A 22,865-nucleotide genomic window follows, 5' to 3' on the forward strand; every position below is an offset into this window, starting at 1 on the left:
TTCACAAAATTGAAAACATGGGTTTTTGAGATCCATACCGCGGCTCCTACATCGTCCGGTCATCTGAATGTGCGTACATGTTCTCCAAGGTGATCCACCATTGGAATGTTCACCATCTCTCTGCAAGTGTCCTTGTCCAGAGCACCAAATCCTCCTCTTTGTCTAGTGCAAATGAGCAATTTTCCCTCTCTTGTTCTCATTTATAGCTCTTTGTCATTGCATAGATGGATGTGTGTCTTCTCCATCTTATGTTGGTCGTGGTCTTGTGCACCTTACATTGCTTGTCCTTCATGCATCTGATCTCCGGTTGTCCGTCCGTTCGATCCTATCATTTTTATCGATCAATTGGCCTCTTTTCTGCATGTTTCCGGCCAATTCCTCAAGGGGGCATGCATATATCATTGTTATTGTCTGGGGAATTTTCATATATCATTGTCAGCGTACGGGGCATTTTCATTATTGTTCTTTGAAACAATGCTTAAAATCGCATTGTCTCAAAGAGGGGCAAAATGTAGACACCTAAAAATGGTCAACGCTTGCGAGGTCATACTTTAACATTTGCGCATTGCCTCATTTTAGGTTTTTGCATCGCATTAACATTTCTCCTATGTCACGCACTTGGTTTTTATCATTTGCAAGCATCGAGTCATTCTTCTACATTCTTCATTCTGTCTCGCTTTCAAATTTGGTCTTGTCGACAACACTATCTCGATTTTATCCTATCGCATCAATGTGCGTGCTAATTTGTTATCATTTTGGACATCATCAATCCTAATTAGGGTTTTGTCCTCTTATTAATCTTATCATTAATCTTATCATTTTGGACATCGTCAATCCTAATTAGGGTTTTTTCCTCTTATCGATTTGTCATCAATCTTTATCATTTTCAATCTTGTCATTTTGCGATCGATTTGTCATGGGTCGTTGTCATGTTCGATCTTGTCATTTTGCGATCGATTTGTCATCGATCGTGGTCATTTTCAATCTTGTCATCTTGCAATCTATTTTGTCATCAATCCTTGTCCTCTTGTCAATTTTGTCATTTTGCGATCATTTCGCTATTGATCATTGTCTGTCTCAATTATGTCAATTTGGATCAATTTGTCATTGTTCCTCGTCAATTGGCGCATTTATCAATCAAATCATTTATCACATTGGTCCTTTGTTAAATCAAAATCATGATCGACATTAATTATCTTCAATCAAGACCTAATTGTCATCCTCGCATTGCTAATTCACCTTCTAGGGTTTCGTGATTTAGTCATTTAACCTTGTTTATCATTTTCTTCCTTTAGGATTAATAAATTGTTTATTTATCCTAAGTCTTCTCATTGCAATTAAATGTTCATTTAATTGGCTAATTATTCCTCCTTGTGAATTAATTAATAAATGACAAATTATTAATTAATTTACCTAATTTCTAATTTTCATCAAATTTCCTAATTTCTTAATTCCTCATTTTCTAATTTCTTAATTTTTTTTAATTCCTAATTTCAATTTCCTCCTATTTCTCTCCTAAATTCATGGAAATGACATAGAAATTTGTCATAATTTGTCATAATTGACAATCAATCAATTTTGACATAGAAATTGTCATAAATCTTGTCATAAATCCTTGCATAGAAATTTGTCATAAATTGTCATAAAACTTTGCATAGCAATTTGTCATAGACATGTCATAATTTTGCTATTCTTGATTTGAATTTCCATTCGAATCACTATCATGCTAATCTTGTCATCTCTCCAATTCTTCTATAAATTGGATGATCTTCATCAATCAAGGCTAATTGGTAATTGATAATTAGGCTATCAAATTTATGCTTCTAGTACTCTTGATCAATAAATCAATGTCAATCTTGCTTTCAATGATGTATGTGCACTTGTAGGTGAGATCCACAATCCAACCATTTGAAGAGGAAAGAAGAACAATAGAGCTGCATGGAAGGAGCATTCAAATCGTCATCTGGTTTGCACAATCATTAGTTTTGTATGCTTTGTTTTCATGTCTCTATTGAATGTGTCTTAGGATAGATTCATTACATTCTAGCTTTTTGTGATTAGGCTAAATTAGTTTTTATGTTGTCTTGTGATGATTTCCTATTTCCTAACCTACAAGAATGTACTGCACAAAATAGCATCTTCATATGCTGGATTCAGTACCAGTGTAATGCTGATATGCTTTTGCAAAAACCTAACTTCACCTTCAAATGATGTCTTCATGTATATCTCTGCTTGATCTCGCATATACCCTTCCTTAAATCTTTTTCTCATTTCACACTTGATCTTACAAATAAGATCTTACATTTATATCATACCCTAAGACCAATTTTAGTAGGTCAGCTCTACAAGCTATTACAATAAAAACATTTTACAAATAATACAATATCCGGTGCAATAACCGATTGAACATGTCGGCTTAATGCATTTACAACAATAATAAATCATCTCCATAGCATGCCATGCTGATCTGGAAAAGATAAACCTGCTGGTGTAACCCTAGATAACCTAGACCTATTTGCCGATAAAAGCAAATATGCAAATGAGAATATACCAATGATTTATTACTTCAAAGAAAAGTGTCCACATGCTGTCTTCGACATTACCAGGGGTCTTCCATGTCAATGCAGGTACCGGTGAACATTATATCCTATCGGTTAACCATATACCAGTAACTGTTTGCACAGTTTACTATTTCCCGGTGAATGTTGCTGGATCTCCAAAGTAGGTGTATTTAGTAGGTGTTGACATCAATGACAAAACCATACCAAAATACCAACAAGGTGTGCTTAGGGGCATTGTCTATTCCGGATGCAATGCAAATATTGGGGTAAGGTATGCAAGGTTGTTGTTAGTAATGGTTATCTTGAAAATATAGGCTCAATAGATATGGTTGAGAAGTTGAACCTCCCAAGGAAACCTCTTGAGTCACCTCATAGAGCATATGGGGTAAGAAATGATTAATGGGTTGATGTTAAAGAGCAAGCATATGTTTCTTTCAACATTGGTTCACATTATGATACTATTTTATGTGATATAATTCCTTTGAGTGATTTTCATATGATCTTGGGTAGAGTATGGCATGTTGATATTAAAGCCCTACATGATGGTATAACAAATTCCTATGTTATTAACAAGGATGGGAAAACATTTGTGATGAAATTATTGTAGGATGACAAGGCATCGTAGGGAATGTCAAAGATAAGGTTGATTGCAAGAAGAGATTTCCTAAGGTATAAGGAACATAAGGATGAAGAAAAGGCAAAGATAGAAGCCACTTCTAGGCTTAAAGAAGACAAGGTAGAGTCTAAGTTGCAGAAAGAAGATGCAAAGAGAAGGTATGAGGTGAAGGAGAACAAGGAAGCAATCCTTGAGAAGGAGCAAAGTGAGATTGTGCAGATGAAGAGTCCATTGATAGGATGTGCATCAAGTCAATTAGATGTTGTGAAAGATCGTGCTTCAGATAAGTTAGAGGTATATATGAGAAGAGAAGGAAATGTGAGTGAGAGTGCTGGTGTATTTCCATTGACAAGGCAAGGATGGCCTAGATAGGTCATAGTAGAAGATAAAATTGAATTGCCGACAGAGATAGTGGAAGATAGTATGATAAATGGTGATGTTGATAGTGCAGATGTGTATGGAGTTGAGACAAAGATCCTAGGAGAGGATAAATATGTTAGAGGAAAGGTAAGTTGTCCCTTGGAAGGGCAAGAGAGAAAAGTGCAATAGTTAGTTTGTGAGGAAGATGATGAACATAATGGCAAAGAGGTTCTAAGAATTGAGAAAGAGATGGAAGACAATGATATTGGTGATAACATCAAGGGTTCATGTCTTGAAGGGCTTGATTATGCAAAAGTGATTTTGATTGCAACAATGGAATATTCTTTGGATGGGGTGAAGGGTATAGTACAACAAAGTACCCCTATGATAATTAATTGTGAGGCTGATGATGTAGCCTTGAAGCTGGACAAAAAGTTGGTATGTGAAGAGGAATGGCATGAGATGAGGAATGAGTTGGTAAATGAAGTTGAGTTGCTTGATAAGATTACGATGAGCCAAGAGAAGGCTAGAGAAGATGTAAGTTCTCCTAGAATGGAGATGAAATATGTTGATTATAAGAGAATAAGTTGTCTTTGTGTGGTAAGTCTGATTATTTTGCCGATGTATGTTTTTGTGATAGAGATTCCAAACATGGTGAAGATGATGGATTTTGGGAGAAGTCGGATGGTGGAAGGGGCATGCTATTGTTTCTTGATTTTGTTGATAGTGCTAAATATTAGTAAACCAAGAGTGAAGATGAAAGGGAAGAGTCAGAGTATCAGATGTTTGGCATGTGTGAAGATTCAAGTCAGATAGAGGGAAGATGGGAGTAGCCTAATCAGAGATTGGAGGAGAAGATTTAAGTGGATAAGGATTAAAGAGAATGAAAAGTACAAACACAAGGTGTAGATGAGAGCACTTGAAGGAAAATATGGTACACTTTTTTATGTTTTTTTGCAAGTACAACATTTCCAAGAGACTTGGAAGCTTTTTGAGGCAGTGAGTATGGTGTAGGAACACCCAAGACAAGATTGGCCACCATGAGGCCATAATGAAGATTTATGAGATAATTAAGTCCATGAGGTTAGAATGACCATTTGATATTTTAAACATGGATAATAATTCAATTTGGTGTCATCAAACTCATGTAATGAGTCATTTTGTAATAAGTTGACAAAATTGCCATGTTGGGCAAATAATGTCAAAATGAGTAATGTAATGGGGTTCAATGGGTAGAATAGGTTTTTAATGAGCATTTTAAGTCTCCTTAGGTCTTGTGTGACCATATTAAGGTAATAAATTTTATTAGAAAGTGTCAAGATGCAAAAAGCTTAAAAAACTTGCCAATTGACAACTAAAAGTGTCAATTTGACAATAAATTAAAATTGTAAACACCCAAAAGTGGTTGTATGGGTGATTAAGTGTTGGTTTTCGGTTTGCATGAAGGGATGAGGTTTAAATAGGTTTGTAATTATCCAAAATTTAGAGGTAGAGGGTCATATTTTCTTGGCATTGCAAGAGTTTGGGGTTTGACAATAAAAATACAATGTCTTTCTTGCAATTTTGGTCTAAAATCTGCACTTTATTTGGTCTGAAACTCTTCTTCTCTGCTTCATTTTTTATTGGAAATGGATTTGGAAATGTAGAGGGCTGTTTGTACTATCATTTGATACTATTATTGAAGGTTTAACATTCAAATCTAGTAAACTTCTATTGGCTGTCCTAAAATCTGCTATAGGTGATTGTTTTAGGGGAGTTTTGAGAGTCACAATGCAAATGTGACCCGTTCCACTTTATGTGGTTGATTTTTATTATGGTATGGATCAGGAATAATGTAATATATGTATCTCTAACTTTACATGTTCAGGGAAAAATGTGGAGATGAAGTGTTGATGCCCTAGGATAAGAGATTGAGTGAGGAAAAGCATGAAAATGGATGCACGAGTATAGCAGCAGAAGGTCTACCTTAAGGATGTAGTTTTTTTATGTGAAATAGTGTTATGGGATGGTAAATTCATGGTGAATACCAGGTTTCAAGATCTTGAAGTGAGTTTTGGGGTTTTAACAAGGAGACCCCAGTTTTTAAGCCATTTTAAAGGGGGTTTAGTTTCTAACCTATCAAATGAGTGTGTCTTGCCTTGAAACCTCAAAAATAAATTGTTTTGAAACATTTTTCAAGAGTATTTTTTGGTTTGTTGTTTTGGTTGTACCATTTGTGGGTACTTGCTTTTGAAAAGAGGGCTAATTGGGTCTAGTTAGTGTGTAGCAGGGTGTTGGTCTAAGATTTTGTTCCAAAAGACCCATAGTTTATTTTCACATATCTTATGTAAATTCGAAAAGGGTATTCAGATATATAATTTTTTTTTCAAGTGTTTTGGGATTCTTTTGAGTAAAGGTTAGATTACCTGTTGAATAGGGCTACGAGGGAATTGGCCTATTTAGGGACTCGGGTAAGGGTTTGCAAGAGAACCAGATGATAGAGTGAGTGAAGCCTATTGGGTAAAGTGGAATAGGGTATGTAGAGGCCCTAGGAAGTGTTGGAATGAGTTGGTGAGGTTCACAATTCTAATTGGGCATCTTAGTGAAGCCTAGTAGTGAAGGAAGGTGAAACAAGAAGAGGTGAGTGTTCAAGAAGAAAGATTGATAAGTTGCAATGTGATTTGGTGAGGGTCCATGATGCTCTGCATCATAGTAGTATCAGATCAAGGTAGTAGGTCCTTGTAGAATGCAGATTGAAGACTGAGAGGTAAAAGAGGAAACCATCATGGAAGAAGATGAAGAAATGTGGGCAAGGTGTGCTTAGGGGCACTCTGTATTCCGGACACAATGCAAATATTGGGATAAGATATGCAAGGTTGTTGTTAGTAGTGGTTCTCTTGAAAATATAGTCTTAATAGAGATGGTTGAGAAGTTGAACCTTCCAAGGAAACCTCTTGAGTCACCTTACAGAGCATATGGGGTAAGAAATGATTAATGGGTTGATGTTAAAGAGAAAGCATATGTTTCTTTTGTTAGGGTTCCCACAGATACTGAGAGGGGGGGGGTGACTCAGTATTTGACCGGTAATGTGATTTTCTTAAAATAGAACATGCAGAACATAAAGTAACAGTATACCGGTATGCAAGAATTAATGTAAATAACAGAATCAAAAACATCCACATGAAAAGAACACCATAACACAAGATGTTTAACGAGGAAACCCAGTATGGGAAAAACCTCAGTGGGATTTGTGACCCACAATATTCACTTGCTAGCCAATAAGAGAATATTACGTACAATAGGGGCCTACACATGCAGGAAGGCCAACTGCCTAGAGCACACTACTCAATAAGAAGTCACACTGACTTACAATGAGGATTATGCAAATCCAATGATCTGTACTACTTTACAATAGCATCTTCAATGCTAGATTCAGTACCGGTTCTTGCTCTATTCTTTACATATACCCTTGACCTATAATTCACACATTAGGTCTACCTTATAATTTTCTTTTTTTAACTTCCATACCATATCCTACAAATGACTACAATGATCTCTTTTATATACAAGAGTCATTTAACAATTTGCCAAGTTGGCTTACAATAATAAACAAAATATTACATATCAAAAATCATGTCGCCCTCTGTGCCAGTATACATATTTTCTTCTATGCCAGTGTACATCTTTTGTGCCGGTGCCAATGTAGAGTGATCTTGCTGATGCCGGTGCACTATCTTGCTTGAATAATGCTTTGCCAGTATAATGTCTTGCCAGTGCCATAGGATTGCAAGGTTGCCATCAATCACAAAACCTTCAATCACATACAATTTCTCATTGGAGTGTCCATATGCCAACATCTTTTAGCATTTGTTCACATTATGATACTATTTTATGTGATATTATTCCTTTGAGTGATATTCATATGATCTTGGGTAGAGTATGGAAATTTGATGTTAAAGTCCTACATGATGGTATAGAAAATTCATATGTTATTAACAAGGATGGGAAAAAGTTTGTGATGAAATCATTGCAGGATGACAAGGCATCATAGGGAATGTCAAAGATAAGGTTGATTGCAAGAAAAGAGTTCCTAAGGTATAAGGAACATAAGGATGAAGAAAAGACTGAGATAGAAGCCACTTCTAGGCTTGAAGAAGACAAGGTAGTGTCTAAGTTGTAGAAAGAAGATGCAAAGAGAAGGTATGAGGTGAAGGAAAACAAGGAAGCAATCCTTGAGAAGGAGAAAAGTGAGATCGTGTAGATGAAGAGTCCATTGATAGGATGTGCATCATGTCAATTAGATGTTCTGAAAGATTATGGTTCAGATAAGTCAGAGGTATATATGAGAAGAGAAGGAAATGTGAGTGAGAGTGCTGGTGTTTTGCCAATGAGAAGGCAAGGATGGCCTAGACAGGTCATAGTAGAAGATACAATTGATTTGCTGATAGAGAAAGTGGAAGATAGTATGATAAATGGTGATGCTGATAGTGCAGATGTGTATGAAGTTGAGACAAAGATCCTAGGAGAGGATAAATATGCTAGAGGAAAGGTAAGTTGTCCCTTGGAAGGGCAAGAGAGAAAAGTGCAGCAGTTAGTTTGTGAGGAAGATGATGAACATAATGGAAAAGAGGTTCTAAGAATTGAGAAAGAGATGGAAGACAAAGATTCTAGTGATAACATCAAGGGTTTCAAGTCTTGAAGGGCTTGAGAATGCAAAATTGATTTTGATTGTGATAATGGAATGTCCTTTTAATGGGGTGAAGGGCATAGTACAACAAAGTACCCCTATGATAGTTAATTGTGAGGCTAATGATGTAGCCTTGAAGTTCAACAGAAAGTTGGTATGCCAAGAGGAATGACATGAGATGAGGAATGAGTTGGTAAAGGAAGTTGAGTTGCTTGATAATATTATGATCAGCCAAGAGAAGGATAGAGAAGATACGAGTTCTCCTAGCATGGAGATGAAATACGCTGATTATAAGACTATGAGTTGTCTTTAGGTAGTAATTCTAATTGTTTTATCAATGTATGTTTTTGTGACAGAGATTCTAATCATGGTGAAGATGATGGATGTTTGGAGAAGTCATATGGTGGAAGGAGCATGTTATTGCTTCTTTATTTTATTGATATTGCTAAAGAATAGGAAACCAAGAGTGAAGATGAAAGGGAAGAGTCAAAGTATCAAATGTTTTGGCATGTGTGAAGATTCAAGTCAGATAGAGGGTAGATGGTAGCAACCTAATCAGAGCATGGAGGAGAAGATTCAAGTGGAAAAAGAAGCAATGAGGGGTACAAGAGACAAAGAATGGATTAGAATTAAAGAGAAATACAAGTGAAAACCCAAGGTGAAGATGAGAGCACTTCAAGGAAAATACGGTACATTTTTTTATTTTTTTTTATGAGTACAACATTTCCAAGAGATTTGGAAGCTTTTTGAGGCAGGGAGTATGGTGCAGGAACAACCAAGACAAGATTGGCCACCATGAGGCCATAATGAATATTTATGAGATAATTAAGTCCATGAGGTTAAAATGACCATTTTACATTTTAAACATGGATAATAATGCCATTTGGAGTCGTCAAACTCATGTAATGAGTCATTTTGTAATACATTGTTAAAATTGCCATGTTGGGCAAATAATGTCAAAATGACAAATGTAATGGGATTCACTGGGTAAAATAGGTTTTTAATGAGAATTTTAAGTCTCATAAGGTCTTGTGTGACCATATTAATGTAATCAATTTGATTGGAAAGTATCAAGATGCAAAAGGGTTAAAAAACTTGTCAATTGACAACTAAAAGTGTCAATTTGACAATAAATTAAAATTGTAAACACCCAAAAGTGGTTGTATGGGTGGTTAAGAGTTGGTTTTAGGTTTCCATGAAGGGATGAGGTTTAAATATGTTTTTAATGATCCAAAATGTAGAGGTAGAAGGTCGGATTTTCTTGGCATTGCAAGAGTTTGGGGTTTGGCAATATAAATACAAGGTTTTTCTTGCAATTTTGGTCTAAAATCTGCACTTTAATTGGTTTGAAACTCTTCTTCTCTGCTTCATTTTTTATTGGAAATGGATTTGGCAATGTAGAGGGCTGTTTGTACTATCATTTTATACTGTTATTGAAGGTTTAACATTCAAATCTGGTAAACTTCTATTGGCTGTCCTAAAATCTGCTATAGGTGATTGTTTTAGGGGAGTTTTGAGAGTCACAATGCAAATGTGACCCGTTCCACTTTATGTGGTTGATTTTTATTATGATATGGATCAGAAATAATGTAATATATGCATCTCTAACTTTACATGTGTAGGGAAAAATGTGGAGATGAAGTGTTGATATCCTAGGGTAAGAGATTGAGTGAGGAAAAGCATGAAAATGGAGGCATGAGTATAGCAGCAAAAGATCTACCTTAAGGAGGTAGTTTTTTTATGTGAAAAAGTGTTAGGGGATGGTAAGTTCATGGTTAATACCAAGTTTCAAGATTTGGAAGTGAGTTTTGGGGTTTTAACAAGGAGGCCCTACTTCTTAAGCCATTTTAAAGGGGGTTTAGTATCTAACCTATCAAATGAGTGTGTCTTGCCTTGAAACCTTGAAAATAAATTGTTTTAAAACATTTTTCAAGACTATTTTTTGGTTTTATGTTTTGGTTGTACCATTTGTGGGTACTTGCTTTTGAAAAGAGGGCTAATTGGGCCTAGTTAGTGTGTAGCAGGGTGTTGGTCTGAGTATTTCATCCAAAAGACCCATAGTTTATTTTCACATATCTTATGTAAATTCCAAAAGGGTATTCAGATAAATAATTTTTTTTTCAAGTGTTTTGGGATTGTTTTGAGTAAAGGTTATATTACCCGTTGAACAGGGCTACGAGGGGATTAGCCTATTTAGGGACCTAGATAAGGGTTTGTGAGAGAACCAGTTGATAGAGTGAGTGAAGCCTATTGGGTAAAGTGTAATAGGGTATGTAGAGGCCCTAGGAAGTGTTGGAACAAGTTGGTGAGGTTGAGAGTTCTATTTGGGCATCTTGGTGAAGCCTAGTGAAGGAAGTTGAAACAAGAAGAGGTGAGTTTTCAAGAAGAAAGAATGATGAGTTGCAATGTGATTGTGGGAGGGTCCATGATGCTTTGCATCACCTTGAACCCAAGAAATAAGGCACTTGGATGCTTTTTATAGACTCAAGAGCCATCAACAAGATAACTGTAAGGTATAGGTTCCCAATCCCTAGGATAGAGGATTTACTTGATTGCCTGGGGAGTGCTAAGTATTTCACTAAAATGGATATAAAAAGTGGATACCATCAGATTAGAATAAGGCCAGGGGATGAATGGAAAAAAACTTTTAAAACCAATGCGGGGTTGTATGAGTGGAAATTTATGCCATTTGGGTTGTCCAATGCCTCTAATACCTTTATGAGGTTAATGAATGAAGTCTTGGTGGAGTTCATAGGAAAATTTGTCATAGTATACTTAGATGATGTCTTGATCTTCAGTCACATAAGGGAAGAACACCTCAACCACATAGATATGGTTCTAAAGAGGTTACATGAAGAGAAACTAATGATAATTTTGGATAAGTGTTTGTTCATGCTAGAGGAGATCATCTACTTGGGCTTTGTAATCTCACAAGGTGAGTTGAAAATTGACCAAGAGAAGGTGAGTGCTATAATATCTTGGCCAACACCTAAGACTATGAATAATGTATGGAGCTTCCATGGTTTAGAAACTTTTTATAATAAAACTATAAGAGGATTTAGTCATGTTTGTGCACCCATGCTTGACACCATAAAGGGATGACAAAAGTGCAGGTTCAGTTGGACCAAAGAGTGAGATGATTCATTTGAAACCTTGAAGAAGAAGGTTGCAAAACAAATAGTCCTTGCCTTACAAGACTTAAACAAGATATTCCAGGTGGAATGTAATGCAAGCCACATGGCTATTGGGGCAGTGCTCAGTCAAGAAGGAAGGCCTATTGCTTTTTTCAGTGAAAAGCTAAATGATGGCAAGAAAAGATACTCATCTTATGACTTGGAGATGTATGCTCTAGTACAGTCTTTGAAGAAGTGGAGGCTCTATTTATTGCCTAAGTAGTTCATAGTTTTTACTGATAATCAGGCACCTAATTTCATAAATAGCTAAGAGAAGATAAACCACCAACACATGAAGTGGGTAGAGACCCTGCAAGACGTCACATTCACGCTCAAACACAAGAAGGGAGTCAAGAACAAAGTTGCAGAATCTTTCAGAAAGAGGGTCTTAACTGTCAACTAAGTCAATATGGAGAGTGTTGGTATTGATTCCTTGAAGAGTATGTATGATGTTGATTAAGACTTTGGAGAGATATACAAGGTATGTGAAACCTTTGGTGAGAGATACCATATTGAGTTTTCTGAATTTCTAATATAAGATGGATTGTTGTTCAAAGGAAGTGTTCCATGAGGTTGAATATTATTAGGGAGAAGCATTGTGGATCCATGGCAAGTCATTTTGGCCTTGACAAGACCCTAGACCTTGTGAAGAGACATTATTTCTGGCCTAAATTGTAGGCATATGTAAGAAAGTTTGTGGAGACATGTGTAATCTGTCGGAAAGCCAAGGGGAAGTCCACAAATGTAGGTTTGTATCAGCCTCTACCCATTCCTTCTAGGCCATGGGAGAACATAAGTATGGACTTTGTACTAGGTTTGCCTAGGACAAGGAGAGGATTTGAGAGTGTCTTTGTAGTCATGGAAAAGTTTAGTAAAATGGCTCATTTCTTTCCATGTAATACTTCTTGTGATGCATCATATGTTGCAAACCTATTATTCAAAAAGATATTCCAGATACATGGATTGGCCCTAACCATTGTTTCAGACATAGATGTGAAGTTCATAGGTCACTTTTGGAAGACCCTTTGGAAGAAGTTGGGGACTAACCTAGATTTCTCATCAGCCTACCATCCTCAAATAGATGGGCAAACTAAAGTTGTCAATAGGTCATTGGGAGACCTATTAAGGTGTTTGACAAGGAAACATGGAGAAAAAAGGGACAATATCCTATCACATGAAGTGTTCTCTTACAATGATACCATCAATAGAAGCACATGGAAGTCTCCTTTCTAGATTATATATGGCATTCACCCAAGGGGAGTATTGGAGCTAAGGGATTTACCCAAAGAAGAGCCCATTAGTACAAATGGTGAAGCTTTTGCATCAACCATCAAAGAGGTGCATGACCAAATCAAGTCTCATCTCCAACAATCTGCAGTGAACTATAAGGCTTATGTTGATAAGAAGAAGAGAGATGTACAGTTTAGTGTTGGGGATTTGGTATAGGTACATTTGAAGAAGGAGAGACTCCCAAAAGGAAAATATACCAAGCTCATGTAGAGGAAGATTGGACCATGTCAGATATTGAGGAAGTGTGGAAAAAATGCCTATGAGATCCAACTTCCTCATGATATTGGATTATCACCCATTTTTAATGTGTGTGATCTTACACTTTTCAAAGGTAGTGACAATGAAGGGGAGAAACCAATGCAGGTTGCAATAGACAATGACATTCCAAGGCATGAATCACCTAAGTTGAGAAAAGTGCTAGACACTAGATTCATAGACAAGGAACAAGGAGCACATTGAGTACATGGTGGCTTGGCAAGACAAACCAGACTCCGAGGTAGTTTGGATGACAAGTGAGCAAATATCCAATCATGGTGCAGATTTACAAACTCTGATCTCAAGTAGGCTTGAGATCTCTTCTCCTGAGTAGTATGGTGTAGAAGCACCTCATCAAAAAGCTACTCATGACCCTAAGGATGAAGACTAGGATCATTAGGGTTTCTTAGTGTGTTTTGTGTCTCATGTATGCAATAAGCCCCACCATGTAAGCCCATGCCACCAATTAGGCAATTTGAGAAGCCAATTGGGACAATGTGGTCAATAGGGGTAGTATATGGTTTAGATTTGTTTTTGATAGGTTTGGGACATGTTTCATGAGTTTTTTTTTGATCCATGTATGTGAATTCTAACCTTAGCCAATATGACAACTGTTTGTGCAAAATTGCAAAAATGCAACTTTTGGGGTGCAAAAGTGCAACTTTTTGAAACTCGATCAGGGGAAGCCTTTCAATGGATTTCACCTACTCTAAATTTGGTGGGAAACCATTGGAGGTTTGTATAATCCTTTTGGACATGATTCCTAAGGTTGTTTCTATTGTACTTGGAGTTTGTGAAGCAATAATACACAAAATACTATAGTTTTCCCATAAATTCTGAGTTTGCAAGAGTTGCACATTCTTGTATGGATTAATTTGAATCCCACTATCCATGGAGTAGATAGAGGGATGAATTATACTTCTTTTGGTGGTGGTATGAGGTCCTAACTATTCCAGAGTATAGGGAACCCTCCATTCTTCTGATTGCAACCTAAAAATTGAGGGTTTGGAGAAGGTTTTGAACAAAAATGGCCTTATCTTGCATCCTAGTCCATTAGAAGAGTTTTCCTTTGGAGGGATGTAGGATAAGCCTATATAATTTAGTACTTTTATGGTTTTTTTCATGGGAAACTTGGTTGTTTGGAGAAAAGAGCAAGATTAGGTAGGCATCTCTATGTGGCCACCTAATACAAGATTTAGAATAGTCATCATAAGTTTTCATAGCAGTGGATTCTAGGTGTGTAACCCTTGAATTAAAGGTTATTCACGATCCCCCACATACCCATAGAGTTGGTTTTCCAATTTGGATTCATTGGTTGATAGTTTCTTTGTAAAACAGGGCTAATTGCCCCTATTATGTCTCTTAGCCTCTAAAGGGATCAGACCTTGTAATTGCAGACTTGGTCAAACCATTTTGGGGTCAGTAAAACTTCCGAAAGGGTGTTTTAAATGGTAATTTTTTTGAATGGGTGTGTGAAACATTTTTGAGTTAAGGTCCATTCTATTGCCAAATAGGGCTACAAGCCTAGTGGGTAGGTTTCCAAATGGGGTATAAGAAATTGGAGCCTAGTCTCAAAACCAATGCTTGGACCATTTTCTAACAGCCATAAATGAATCAAATCCTAAGCCCTTAGGAGTAGGGTGTCATAGGGTGTTATAGGATAGGTATTGAGGAAAATTACTCATCTTGAGTAGGCCTATGCCTAGTAAATGTGTGTGTAGCTTCATGCAAGGTGTGGAGTCCTTTCTTGCAGGACCCTTCTGATCATTTGAGGGGTTAGTAGTCTAACCTTTTTTGGGCTTGTCTCTAGGTGTGTGGGTCGGGCTCTACATCAAGAATATCTGAATTATATTGAGTAGAGTTCATGGTGAGAACATGGACTTAGAGAGAACACATACAATAACCAAGGAAGTCATTCAGGCTGTAACTAGTTTTTACTCAACTGGTAAAGTACCTATGCTAAGACGTATTTCAAAAGAGACAATATACTCCCTAATAGGATTAGCATCCGATAAATGCATTTTTCTATCAACAATATCTAGGACCCAGCAGTAAAATTGGCAATTATGGTTATAGGGTACCAGGTATTTTATTCTAGTAGACTGAATAGTGTTCCATTAGTAGTGGTGCATACTGCTTATAGAATGGTAGCTGAAAATGATAATTATGACCTATGTGAGGCCATAAGGAGCCAATTAATGTTAAATCTTCAGTTTATCAAGAAGGACAACAGCCTCAAGTTTAAATATGGACAGTTATTGATTGAGCTATTCTTTTATTTTCAAAATTTCCTACCAGAAATTGGAGATCTTGAATGGTCTAAGGATCTACCGGTATCCGCTCAGATCAATAACATCAAGGATATGAAGAATTATTTCTTTTCTGCTATGAACAAATACTTCAATGAATTTCAGAAGAAGATGAGCATGAGAATGAGATTGCCTAAGGATGTGGTAAGACATTTTGCTAAAGACATTGTTTTCATAGTTACCACTGATTTTTGTTTAATGCAGGCAATTGAGCTGAGAGAAGAAGAAATGGAAGATATGAGTTATGAGGTTAACTGTGACTTACTGATTGGTTATGCTAATAACTTATTAGTATCCCCAAAAGATAAAAAGAAGACAAAATTGGATATTGTTGTAGTTCAGGATACACAAGCTGAAACCATTATTGCTCCTACCACAAGTGGGAAAGGTAAGAAAAAGAAAGCTAAGGAAGAACCTCCGGTGATGAAGAATAAAAGGGTGACATGGACTGTCCTAACCAAAAAGGAACCGACACCTAAATTATATACAAAGAAGGAGAATGCATCAAAGAAGAGAGGTCAAAAATTGATTCTCCAAGAAGAATATGAGGATAGTGACATTGAAGAAGAACCTAAGAAGATAAAAGCTACTGGTAGAGTAGTAAAGAAAGTGAAAAATCTGCCAAAGGAAACTGTGCCTATTGATATTTCAACTTACAAGCCTGAAACCCACTTTGAAAGAACAGTGAAGACATTAGGGAGAAACAGATTTGACAATGTCAAAGAACATTTTGATTCTTTTACTAAAGAATGAGGAGCAAATTATTCAATAGGTAATCAATTTTTGGTGCCATTACAATAGATTACCTCATGATCTTGAAAAGGATATCTCTAATTCCTTGTATATTATTCTTTTAAACAAATGGGAGGAAGCAATAAAGAAAGAAAAATGAATCATAGATGATGTATTTATGCAATATTTTCTTGAATTGTCAAAGGATGAATTAAATTAATTGGTTGATAAGTATAAAGTTCATTTTTCTTACAAATCAAGAAGACTAAAGTTGATTAGTGGAAAAGTGCAAACTGTTGAGGCTGAGACTCATCAGATTGCTCGTAGTGTCAAACACTCAGAAGATCTTATACATTCTTCTAAGGATGAACAAGATACTGCTAATCGACCTGAAATGGATGAAGAAGAGATTATACAAGCTGATGAGGTCTATCCTATCAAGAAGAAGGATGACACCATTATCCAAGTTATTGATGACATTCAGGACACAATTGATCTATCTGAGGACGTCATTGCACCTGATATGGAGCCACCTATGATCACTATCTTACAAGTTACTTCAGTTAAGGAACCAACAACTCAACAAGGAGTGGATATTCCACCAGCAAAATATCAACCTAAGAAACCCCAATCTCCATCGGTCTCACAAAATACTCAGAAGGAATCTAATGAAAATATTGAAACACTGATTTCTAAATAGGAAACAAAGAAAAATCAAGAGAAAGAAATCATTAAGGTAACATCTTCTGAACTAACAAAAATATTAGTCACTCAGCAGACAGATGAAAATGATGATGATTCATTAGGCATCTCAGGGCCTATCAATGTTGACAACATGAGTGCATCTGAAATGATGAAGATTGCAAATGTTATGCAATCTAGAGCGCACAAAAAGAGACCCAAGGAGCAAAGGATTGAAGCAGAAACTATTCAGAAAGTAGTAGACATTCTGACAAATATGCTACCAGAAACTTCTACAACACATGTATCAACCCCCATTAGCAATCTTGGTCAATTAGTCACTGATGCATCTGACCAACTCATGCAACTTGAAGAAGAAGTCCATGCATATGCAAAAAAGAGTTATAGGAAAAAGCGTGGTGAGCAGCTCATGAAGGAAATTGATATAGGGAAAATGGCTCTATCACATAATAAAGATTTATTGGGAAAATCTATTGAAATAGGAGGAAAATATCTTTCTTCTACCTCAAATTTTCATTCTTTTATTTTGATATCACAAAAAGGTGAATAGAAATAGAGCAAGAGCTAGAAAAGATATGCAATGCATATGTCCCACTTCAAGAATCTATATTTGCTTTTAGCAAATCTATAGATGATTTGCACAATAGATTGGATATTTATGATCATGAGAAAGGAGAGAGACTCTGGTCACTAAAGGAATTGAAGAGTCAACTTACAACACAAGTGGACATCCTATAGAGAGCCTACACTAATGTTGAAGCTATTTTAGCTACCCCAAAAACTTGTTCATTGGATTCCATGGAAGAGTTCAATACACAGATTATGTCTACAGTTGAGTACACTGAGAATGTGCTAGAGACATGGAAAAATGTCATAGCACAGTTCAAGAGGAACTTTAATGTTATTGTCATGAGAATAGCATATGCATGACTCTTGATTCATTTTTTCAAGTTGTTGTATATGGTGAACACTTTGATACAAATGTTCTATATATATATTGCTTTTCAATTTGACATTGTTGTCAAAGGGGGAGTAGAAATATGTATGTGTGTTTTAAAAAAAATTGTATTACATATGTAGTAAGGGGGAGTATGTGTATATGTGTATAATTTTTTTTGGAAGCACAACTTAGCAGTATTGTTGTAAAATTTTCTAAGTGTTGCCATCAATGATAAAGGGGGAGATTGTTGGCTTGATGATGATTGTAATGAATTCATCATATATTATAATTGATGAAACACATATAGACACATGTTTAATTGTCTACTAGATTAACTTCAAAGTTGTTTACACTTCAACTGGTATACTAAAGGTTTATTTCTAACTAGTAGTTGGAGACAACCGGTATATGCATGGAGATAACTACTTGGTTATATATGTCTTAACATCAACATGAAGATCCAACAGAGACTATCTCAAAAGTGTCAAGGACAAGCGGTTTAACTCTAACTAGTATTAAGTGCTCCAACCAGTATTCGTAGATTGTATGATTAGTTATCCCCACTGACAATTTTTGGTAGTATTTTTGTGATGAGTTATGATCACTTGACCAGATACACTGCACCTAGGTAATTACGTTATGATTTCTTGAGGCCGACATGAAATCTAATTGTCTATATATTGACATCACAATGAATTATTTTATATCAGTGAAAGTGATACGTTGTGTGAGAAAAGACAAAAGTGTTAAGTTGTAGAGTATGTTGAGAAGTAGTGTTAAATATGCTTAAAAGGATCCGATCAAGCAAATATTGTTCTACTCAGACAGATCAAACAAATCCTATTGTCTTCTAACATTTATAGAAGAATTAAAATCCCCTAACCGGGTAATCTCTAACAAGCTTCATTGTTCAAATCCTCTAACAAGGTGATTCAATAGTTTGGATTCAGAAATCCTCTACCAAGGTTACTCCTAATAGGGTGCTACCTTTCACAGGGTATAAGCTTTTAATCAAGCTTTGGCATTGCTAACAAGATTCGCTCCTAGCGGAGAAGTTTGTAGACATTAATTGGACAGTTATTTATTTCTACAGATAGTTAGCTTGTGAGTTCCATCTCACCGTGGTTTTTACCTATTTGGGTTTTCCACGTATAAATACTTGTGTTATGGTGGATGTTTTACTTATTGTGAATGTTGTTATATCATTTTGGATTGCATGCATTGTATTTAAATTTTTTGTTAAGTTCATCTACCGGTTACTAGTTGAAGTAGTTTTATTTTTGGTGTCACTGATTCACCCCCCCTCTTAGTGCTTTTTAAGTCCATCAGAGGATAGATCTATTGTGAAGTGATTGAATGGTACTCCTGCATATAAGAGAAAATTAGTCAAGTGCTCAATGCATACTTGAGAACAAAGACTGAGAGTAAGGGTGAACCAAGTTGAAGGGTTCAACCAGTAGCAGAGAAGAAGTGAAGGATGCTACAAAGAAGACGATTATAGAACCAGCATATTGTAGTATCGGTGAAGAGTAGAGCAGTGAGGAGGAGATCCAATAGAGAAGAAGAAGGGGAGAGGTGTACAGGTAGAGAAAACCAGTATTAAGGAAATATTTTAGAGCAACAAGAGAGGTGTATCATTATAGCAGAGAAGGTATTTCACTGACAGAGAGAGGTATATGAGATGGTTACAAGATTCATTTGTAACAGGAGTATTAATTTTGTATTTGAAGTTATCTTTCTGAACATTGAGTTGTAGCTTGGTGCAGGGGTTGTAGCTCCTTTGGGTTGTTTCCCATAAATAAGTTAGGGGTTGGTGCCCTAAATCAGGGGTTGGTTCTCCTTGAGTTGGTGCCCTAAATCCAAGGTTGGTGCTCCTTGGGTTGGTGCCCTGAATATTGTAACAATTTTTTATTGTGAGGCTAGATTGGAGCACTAGACTCTAGCAACATTTCTTGCCGAGGTATTTACCATCTTGGGTTTTCCTCATATATATTGGTGTTATGTGATGTCTCTTGTGTGTGTTTGCATTTGTGTTGGTCTCTGCACAAAGTGGCAAGTCTGCATTGGGATAGATCCCATTACTGGTATACACACCTAAGATAGCTAAAGGGAAAAAGTTGAGAACCACTGATTCACCCCCCTCTCAGTGGTGCATTGTGTCTAACAATTGGTATCAGAGCATAGGTTCCTAGTCAGACAAGTTTTTCTCCAAGTTGGGTAGATTTTGACTTAAGGACACAATGGCTTGTTTAGTATCAATCCCTACTCCAATGTTTGATAGATCAAACTATTATGTTTGGAGTTGTAGAAAGGAAGTCTTCCTATCCTCTCTAGGGTTTGATGTATGGATGTTGGTTGTTAATGGTCTCCCTAGGAATGTCAGTTCTCCCACTGGGTCTAAAGATGAAAGAAGATGCGTATGTAATAAAGAAGCCATGAAGGTTATATTCAGTGGGCTCACCGGTGATGTCTCCTCATAGGTAGATAGATGTAAATCAGCAAAAAGTCTATGGGATAGACTAAATAAACTCTATGGAAATGAACCCTACACCACTGAATCATCTTGTGAGAGTGAGAAGAACAATGTTGGAGATACATGTGAAGATGACAAAGATGGTTCAGATTGTTGCTACAACATTGGTGATGTGGAGACTCATCTCTTCATGGTCCATGAGACTGACATTGAGAGTCACACATCAAAAAGGGATAATGTAGATAGATCCCACCGGTATGATGTGTGAAAATGACAGTAAAAAAGAAGAAGAAGATGTAGAAGTAGATCTTGAGTGTGAACTGGTAAGTGCTCTAGAAGAGCTCCAAAAAATTAGAAATGATTGTAAAATCTACAAAAGATCAGTTCATGAGGATTGTAGCCAGTTGAGAACCTGCCTTGAAGAATCAAACCAAAAGGTTGTTTTATTGACCACTCAAATAGAAGAGACAAAAAGATTGACTGATGATTTGAAATCAGTCTTGGAATCCAAGGAAAGTAAAATGGAGAATCTAAGAAATGAATACAAGCTATTCAAGAATGTTGCTATAGTAGAGCAGAACTGGCTAACAAAATACCTTGAGGAATCTAAGAAATGCATCTCAAAGTTGAAGAATTAGGCAGAAGACACCAAGAGATGTCAATGTGAAGATCTAGCATCTAGGCTAGAAGTAAAAAATGAAGAATATCAACAACTGCTTGGAGAAATGGAGAGTCTCTAAAATGACCTTGAGAAATGTCAAGATGAGCTCAAGGTAAGAATCCAGTTTGATGGAAGAAGTGATGCCTTGGACAAGATGTTGAAGAAGCAAAATAATGCCAAGGACACTGAAGGTTTTGGAAGCTCTACTTGTGAATGTTCCACCAGCAAGAAGGTTCCTCACTATGACGGTTTATCTCCTCAAATGGAGAAAACAAAGGCCAAACCTTCACAGTAAAAAATGTTCCTCGAAAGAAGGTTGATCTAAACACAATTGGTGAGACTTATAGACAAAAAGGAAGACCGGTGTTGCAAGAACAAGGAACAATGCCAATCCCAAAGGTAAAGGGAAGATGGGAGAAGACAGCTTCACCAAAAGCAGGAAAATGAGGAAGTAGCAAAGAAGACCTCCTACCAACAGAGGACAAAGAAATGCTACCACCCACAGGGAAAAGCAAGTGTGGGAGAAGAAGAGACCAGATGGAAGAGCTGCATAGAATGGACAACAAAGGATCCACTCTCAAAGAAGAAGAAATGGAGATACCAAACCAATAACATCTCCCGGTGCATAGGAGAACAAATTTGTAAGTCACATGCCATCTTTTATAGGTTATTTCTTTGCATGTAATTCTTCTGGCCATAGGGCAGATAAATGTAGAAAGAGATCCAGAAGGAATAATCTAGGATCTCGTAGAAATAATGCATATGAGAAAAATGTATCCAAGAGTAGATACATGCATGACTCCTCTCCCAGTTATGCTAGAAATAATCCATTTGTTGTTGTATGTTGTAACTATAATGGATTTGGCCATAGAGAGTTTGAGTGCAGGAATAGGAATCTGCAGTCACATGGAAGCCGGTACAACTATGCTCTACACAAAGGAGAATATAGAGCATATGGAAGTCAAAGACCTGCATGGAACCATATGCAAAATATCCCTACAAAAGCAAGAGGTCCACTAGTTTCAGTTTCCAGTCACAACAACATGACCAAGAGAAGATGGTCAAACTGGTATGTCAAGAGATTCCCCAATCATGAAGTTAGGATGGATGTTGTGTGCTACTATATCACTACTTTTGGCCATGATGGAGAATCAGGAAAAGAAATGACCCATCAGCAGAAGATGGTAAGACTTGCTCCCAAGTCTGTAAATGGGAAGAAGAACAAGACCAAGAAGGTATGGAAGAAGAAAACCAAGGACAGACACTATGCACTCATTGCACAATAGATATCTCTTAAGGTTTAAAGGATAGACATGATCTTAGGGGGAGTAACACATTGAATTTATCATTCACCCCTCAGTGAAGAAGGCAACATGGAAGAACATGATGTTGCTGGTATGAAGGATGGAAATGAGATGATAAGTGTGTGTAGAGGCTGCCTTAACTACACACCTATAGATCAGTGTTGGATCACTACTGCATGTGTCAACTAGTGGAGGTTAACAGTTGGTATCAGTTGTTAACTGGTATGTGTAGGATGTTACCGACATGTATGATAACAGCTACTTGTAGGTTATGTAAGACAATGAAGTTGGAAGTTCATTGCATTAGCTCTGGTAGCATGGAATGAGGTATCTATGTCTCACGTGGTATTGTTGAAGACCTGAATAACATATGATTGGCCTGGTTGTTGATCATGGAGGCTTGCATTTTTTTTAGGCTAACCAATTTATTTCTTGGCATGATGATAACATTATTTGGAATTGTGTAGATCTAGGATCATGTCATAGGCTATGGTGAAATAATGGAGCTAAAGGATCATCAGATGATCATAGTTGCACAGTTCAACCAGTACATGGAAATGATTGGAAGTTCCTGGTATTAGACCTTATTGGAGTTCAAAATTTGAGATGTATGACTCAGTGGGAGTTCAAGTAGTTATGATGCAAGGCTGGCATGCTTGAACCTGAAAGTGCAAGTGCACTAATTTCCCAAACTATAGATGATGAAAATTACAGTAGGAATATACAGGAGAGTTTCATTGTAAAGGGTTTCTACTTGTCAATTGGCTGGTTGTATTGGTAGTACAATCACTTCTAATTCCTAAAAGAAATTTGGGATCAAACA

This window comes from Cryptomeria japonica, chromosome 3 (assembly GCF_030272615.1).
Source record: "Cryptomeria japonica chromosome 3, Sugi_1.0, whole genome shotgun sequence".
Classification (NCBI taxonomy): Eukaryota; Viridiplantae; Streptophyta; class Pinopsida; order Cupressales; family Cupressaceae; genus Cryptomeria; species Cryptomeria japonica.